At 41.5% G+C, this 7252-nt stretch overlaps 1 protein-coding gene across 3 annotated transcripts in view; it reads left to right on the forward strand.

Annotated features, from left to right (window-relative positions):
* The first annotated feature begins 4541 nt into the window (after window positions 1–4541).
* Window positions 4542–7252, forward strand: part of znf385b (zinc finger protein 385B) — a 51667-nt gene continuing 48956 nt past the window's right edge. For all 3 annotated transcript variants that reach the window (XM_084362129.1, XM_084362130.1, XM_084362131.1), the window contains exon 1: window positions 4542–4753. The gene's annotated coding sequence lies outside the window, so the exon portion shown is untranslated. The remainder of the gene's footprint in view (window positions 4754–7252) is intronic.

The raw sequence follows: 7252 nt of genomic DNA on the forward strand, positions 1-7252 counted from the left end.
TACATAGAGGACATGTGTGAGGTCATTAATCTTATATGCTTTTCTGAACACCTGTTCAGTACTAAGTTGTACTAGGGAGGTTTGTGTTTGCAATCTGTTTTGTGTCTTTGACAAAGGTTAAATACATCAGCAAGTTCAAACACTTTCATAAGATTCATCACACTAAAACATGGAAGCAGCTGGCCCCAGTAAGTCACTACATTTGAGTCATAGAGCAGAGCATCCGATTCTTTCCAAGAGGGAGTTAAGAAGATTGGTCCCCCTGTTATTTCTGTACAGTAAAAATGAAGCCACAGCCGGCAGCAGATTATCTTATTTTAGCATAAAGACTGGAAATGGTTGTGGCTTTATGAGTGCGTATGTGTTGGACTGATTCTTGTCCCGGCGTGGTGACTTATTGGAACCTATTACGCAAGTGGATCAGAAAGTTTTCACCAAACTGGAATCTATTGGTTATAAAATCTGTGTTCCAGCTCCCAGCTCAGCCTCCCCCTTCTCTCTCTCTCTCTCTCTCTCTCTCTCTCTCTCTCTCTCTCACACACACACACACACACACACACACACACACACTCTCTCTCTCTCTCTCTCTTGCACACACACATACACTCTACTGTATCCTTGCACAACCTTGATGTGATGTTCAAGGTGAGAGGGGGAGATCTCTCTCTCTCTCTCTCTCTCTCTCTCTCTCTCTCTGTGTGTGTGTGTGTGTGTGTGTGTGTGCAAGTGTGTCGTTGCAGTGCTGGTTGTGATTGGCTGGATGTCCTGAGGAGTAGAGGAACTGGATTGGATTGCTGCAGTAGCAAAGGAACATATCTACTGGGACCTGGGAGCTGCAAGGAACTCTGGGAAACCACAGCAAGACCCTCTGCAGAGAGAGAGAGGGGGTATGGAGGTGAGAAATATAGGAGCGAACGAGTGAAAAGTGGAAATAGGAACACAGAGTAAAGAGAGCTGTGAAGAAGACACATTGACTCTTTTCTCACCATGTTGGGAAAAATGGAATATAGTCTTCATAATTATGTTTTCATTAGTGTATGATCACCTGAATCATTGTGTTGCGTATGCCTTAGAATGAGCCTTTTGTATCTACAGAGGGAGTGGGCACCTTTCCACAGAGTAGGCCATGTTACAGGCGCCCTGAACGGACAAACCAAACACTGGCTCTGGACAGAAACTTTCAACTGGTTGCAATTGGCAACATCAACACTAGAGTTACTAAATCCTACATACTGGTCCTTTAAAATTCTAGAGCCCAAACTCTCCAATGATGTCAAATACGTCAGACTGAATTTTGGGGAAATGTACAAATTACTACAACTGTTTATGTATATGGTACTGTCAGAGTGGAAGAAATGTTTTGAAACCCACAGTAACTGGTTGTGAGGCCACTTTGGAGAAAGCAGAAACAAGCTTCGAACACAACACTGACATATTATCATCTTTTACAGTTCATGAAGAGAAGTTGTAAAAAAGTAGTTGCTTATTGACAGATCCAGCAGTTAATTAGCAACATTAGCATTAATTTCGAGTCATATTTCACCATGGCAAGTGAAAGTTTAATATTCACTCTCTTTTAGCTCTGTTTTTGGTCTCCACCAACTCCTGAGAAGAATCTGTGACTCTTTAGCTGCTAAATGCTAAAGAATTAGTTAATGGTAAGTATTTAGAGCTTGTTGCTATAAAAAAAAACAGTGTTGGAAGTGACTCAACACATATGTGCTGGTCTGGGACGTAAACACTGTGGCTCACTGACGTGTTTTCAATAGTTCCTCTTTAGCAATGGGGCTCTACGGAAAAGATGAATGAGCTATGTCAGGCTTTGGATACACTACTAACACTTGTAATAGATTGCTGATAACTCAGACGTATTTTAGATGTTGTCATGCAATTAAGTGACTGTGAGGAAAATATAGAATATCATCAGTCTTGTGCTGGTGGACATAAAACACTAGAGAGTAAGAAGAAAATGAAGTCTGTAGGACAGTTAGCTCAGCTCGAGGAATTTCTGAGCTTCAGAGGGAGGGAGACAGGCTGAACAGTCTCCATCAGAGCGGTAGTGTGAAATGTCTCAGCTCTCTGACATCATGTAAGTTGTCTGTCTGCCTGTCTGTCCGTCCGAACTCTGGTACTGAAGAATCTGTGGGTTAAGTGACAGTGCACTCTGAGGTGTTCTGATCCACAGAAGTGTAACTTCCACTGGGGATTAGATAGTGGGACCTATGCCCCTGTGTCCTGTTTCCTGTGTTTACCCCCCTTACTTTAAAGGTTTCACTTTAATTTACTCACTAAAATCTCTCTAGACAGAATCTTTGCTCTATCGAGCTCCCAGCAAGTAAAGAGATATTAGTCAAAATGTTAATGTGCTCATCTTAGTTGCTTTTGCATTTTACCTTGGGTTCAGTTATTCATGCTTTACAAGTTGTCACTCAGGCTGCATAGAGGCTACTGCTTCACCCAATGTTTAGTGGGAGTTATACCTGGAGCCAGAGAAGAAGTCAAGCCTGTAAACACATGGCAAACTCCTGCAATATGTATGTAACGCCTGTATATATACTGAGTAGTCTAAAAAGTTTTGGTTCATCAGTCAAATATAGGCAAATACAATATTTATTTATCATTTGGTATCAGGTAAGGAACAGGTGGTGTTAGTGTATTACTCATACCACCATCTATATGCATTTTTATTGGACTGAAATTAAGTTTGTAGTCTGATAACTGATTCCATAATGTTATTTGCTATTAAACACATAAACATGTGATATTTAGTTTCTCTGTTTTTTTAAGGACGCCATACTTTTGAGTAATACACTTGAAAAAATCCTTTAAGCATAAAAACTATGTTTACCTACAGTTAAATATTGGGCACTGATATATAGAAAGGGGGTTAAACTGTTGACCTTAACCATCTTCGAGGTGTCCACTTATATAATTTTACAGACACCTGCCAGCCAATCGGAGAGCAGGACTTTATGTGGATGTTGTATGTCCTCTAAGTTAAACTTAAAATCATTAAGAAGAAAAAGAAACTTTCCTCTTTTAGATGGTAGACGGTGTTCATCGAGGTGTCAGCAGAAATGCAGATGATTTAAATCGACTGAGCTGAATATGTTCTGCTTCATTAATAAAAAGGTCAGATCTCAGCTGGTTTGTTGAGTCTCTGTTCAGGTTCTGTTTGAAGTGGCACTTCAGCTGTGAGCGCTCATCACTCAGCATTTTAAATGATGACATTTACTCGCTCAGCTCAGTGGAATCAGTGGATCTGTACATCTGCGCAAAAAAGTGTAGTTTTGAGACACAAATTCACACTTTTGGCCGACAGCACGTCATGTAGCCCACGCTGACCTTTGGGGGAACGGAGAGCCCAAAATTAAGAAAGTTATTTTTTTAGCTTATAAACTCTGTTGCACCGACCAATTTTACACACTGTTAATTTATTTTCTCAATCAGCTTAAATTAGATCTGACATGAACACAGTTTTCTGCCAACTTAAAAACAGTTTGGCTATTTCAGCTTTCTTTTGTTTTGTATGAGCTCTTCTCACAGTTTTAATGTGGGCGAGGCTCAGCCGGTTCACACGATGTTGGCAGAATGGAAAGAACAGGAAAATATACTGTTATTCTGACTTGGAAGTATTCACGCATTATTACCTCCACTGCAATGCTATAGTCACATCATCTTAATAGCATAAATTAGCCTCTTCATCACAAGTGAAACTAGATACAAGCAACAGCGAAGCTACTTTTAAATGATCTGAATTAAAGCTAGTGTTGGCACTTGATTTCATTTCGATGTAACTGCTCGTGATGGAGGCTTGCTGCCATTTTGCCCCCAGTTTATTGGCACTTCTACTTTGCTGTCAGAAATGAATTATTTCTCCAATACAGAATTGGATTTAGGAGTCTGACATGACCAGTTTTACAGTCTGAATGATAAAATGTGAACACGGCTTTAGTGTCATTCAAATCCGATCAAGTCAAACCCACACAGGCCCGGTGAAGCAGATCATCTGGATTTCAGGAGCGTGCACTCTAGATGAATAATGCTAAAGATTAATGAGAAAGTTGGCTGGAGAAAACTGTGAAATGATCCTTTAACCTGACACCTCCTGACTTCATGAACAGGTGAGTTGACAGTAAATACAAAGAGAGAGAGGCAGAGGTAGAGCGCCACTGAGAACAGTGTGTGTGCCTCGCCAGCCAGTATTTACAGCTTCAAAATAGATTTTATCCGTTTTTTTGCCAACAGCAAAACCTGGACACAAGTCAACCAGAACCTGCTGCACACACACACACACACACACACACACACACACACACACACACACACACACACACACACACACACACACACACACACAGGTAAAATAAAAGTCCTTTAAAGTTCATCCAATTCTTTGTTTTTTCATTGGCTGCAATTTAAGCCTCCATCTCTCTCTCTCTCTCTCTCTCTCTCTCTCTTTCTCTCTCTCCCTCGCTGACTGTGGACTGCGCATGCGCGCTCCTGCCGCTCTGCTCTCGGTGCGGCGCAGAGCGCGCGGCTCTGCTGCTCAGACAGAGTTGAACAGTGTCCGGATCCCTGATGGATGGATGGATGATCGGCGTGTCATCAATCAAACCCCGCGCGGACTCTCAGTCAGGAGCCTCAGAGCCGTTCAGTATTGATTATTGATCGATGATAGTGTGAGTGAGCGGAGTTCAGCGCCTCGGAGCCACAGGACTCTACTTTCTTCATCCATCCATCTCCTCCTCCGGTAAATCACCTTCCCACTCCTCTTCTTGTTTTTCTCTTCACCTCCTCCTCCTCCTCCTCTTCTTCTTCTTCTTCTTCTTCGTTCTTGACTCTTTGTAAGTTGAAGGTTATGATTCGGACAGAGCAGCTGATAAAAACACGGCTGTAGCGCAGACTGTCCGCCTGCCCACTGGTTTCGCCCGGATCACTTTCAGGCTCCTTCTGTCAGTCTCACTTTTCAAATGTACTTTTTCTTGTCTGTTTGATCATTTCACAAGACCTCTCTTTCTGTATTTTGTGTCTCTTTTGTCCAATTTCGCTGAAATGTAGCCTGCTGTTTCTGACAAACCTCTATCATGCAGACAGCTCCCAGTGGTGGAAGAAGTACTGAGATCTTGTGTTTTAGTGGGCTACATTGTTATCATTTTACTTCACTGATATGTCATATCTAATGAACTGATTTGTAGGATGTTGATTGCTTAACCACTGCGGCTGTCAGGCAAATGTGGGTGTGAGTAACATGTAGCCTACAATAATTGAATTGTGGTCAAGTAAAATGGAAATAATCAAACATAGAACCTTGGAGTTGTGCTTGGACAGCGGCAGAACAAGTATTCAGAGCTGCTACGTAAGTAAATGTAGCAGAAACATCAGCATTCAGCTCCTTTGTGTGGTTTATGTTAAAGTACATACATATTTGGCTGTAAGTAAAATGTTGCCTCCTTAAAATATCAGTCGTGAAAGTCTGCATTTTTCAGTGCGAGTGTTATAAAATATCACATTACTTGATAATTAAAGCTCAGTGGTGGTAATGTGTAAGTATCACTGTCACTGGTGGAGATGGTGAGATGATACTTACGTTTGTGTGTGTGTGTGTGTGTGTGTGTGTGTGTGTGTTGACCAGCCCACCTACTGTCAGGTAGCTAAATGTCAGGTAATGATGCTTTTTTTTTTTTTTTAACTGACTACATATTTTGTATATTCAATCTTATTTTGAAAAGAATGAACACTTTAAATACTTAAAGTCGACTCTTCTTTGAGCAGCTACAGCATTTGAAATAGTGCGATGAGTGATCATCCCATATTATTATAGATAACGATAAAACAGTGTTCAAAGGTAGCACATCTGCCCACCAGCATCTCTACAGCTCTTGTGTGTTTAATCCATGGTGGTTTTACATAGAGGTCATGTGCTGGACTTCCTGCACGTGTCCTGCACCCAACACCCCATGAAGCAACTTGTGTATTTTTTTACAAATTAATATGAATCAATATAGATACAGCATGTTAGTAAATGAGCTTTAGAGGTGCTGGTAGGCAGATTTCTCCCTCTACCTTTCAACACAGACAGATTAGATGTTTCCCCCTATTTCCAGTCTTTATGCTAAGCTAAGATAACCATTAGAGTGGTAATGATCTTCGGATTTAACTTGCAGCAAGAAAGCAAGCAAGTTTACTTCCCAAAAACTCTCAAATGACTAACTATAATGAATGCAAATAATTAAAATAATTATAGAGGCTTTGTTTTGCAGAGTGTTACAACTCGCCCCACTACGACCAGCTGCAACATTCAAAGGTAGCTCACAACATAATCCATTTTTATAATACATCATAACAAAACAAAGATTGTTTCTGATTTCTGTTGTTTTTATAAACCGAGAGGTGAATCAAGTAATCAAAAAAGTAATCAGAAGAGATAATGAAATGTATCATTAGTTGTTACTGTTGTTTCATTGTTAGCGATCATGGCTGGAGGAGGAGAGAGCAGACAGACAGACGTATAATCTCATGCGTGTATTTAACATGCTTCATTGTTGTCAAATAATCCCTTACAAAGCCTACCCACATGCACAACCACCCACCCACCCGTACACACACACACACACGCACGCACGCACGCACGCACGCACGCACGCACGCACGCACGCACGCACGCACGCACACACACACACACACACACACACACACACACACACACACACACAGCCAGTCGCATTGTCACCTATGTGGAAATGAACAACATCTCCATGACAGAGAGGGAGAGACAGGACAGCACCAGACTGTGTGTGTGTGTGTGTGTGTGTGTGTGTGTGTGTGTATGTGTGTGTGTATTGACCAGTCTGATAATCACACCTGATCAACTGGACTGTAGCGCCCCCTGCCGCTCGAACAGAAACAGACCTGAAAACTGATTTTTCCCTCCTCCACCTCCTTTGCTTGCTTTCCTCCTCCTCTCCTTTACTGTCTCCTCCTTTCCTTTTCCTTTTCTTACCTCCTTCTTTCTCTCTTCCTTACCTCTTACCTCTTTATTTTCATCCCTGCCTCATAACCCCATTGTGCCTTGTTAACTGAAAGCTGATTTTTCCCCTAAAATACCTCCTCCTTTCCATGTTGCATATATCCTCCCTTCTCTTTAATTCCTTGCCACCTTCCTTTCCCACCTTTACTTTCTTGTTTCACCTACTTTTTTCCCCCACCTCCATTTTTCCTACTTTTCCTTTGTGACCTGGAAACTGATTTC

The sequence above is a fragment of the Pagrus pagrus genome (genome assembly GCF_965226575.1).
Source record: "Pagrus pagrus genome assembly, chromosome: 9".
Classification (NCBI taxonomy): domain Eukaryota; kingdom Metazoa; phylum Chordata; class Actinopteri; order Spariformes; family Sparidae; genus Pagrus; species Pagrus pagrus.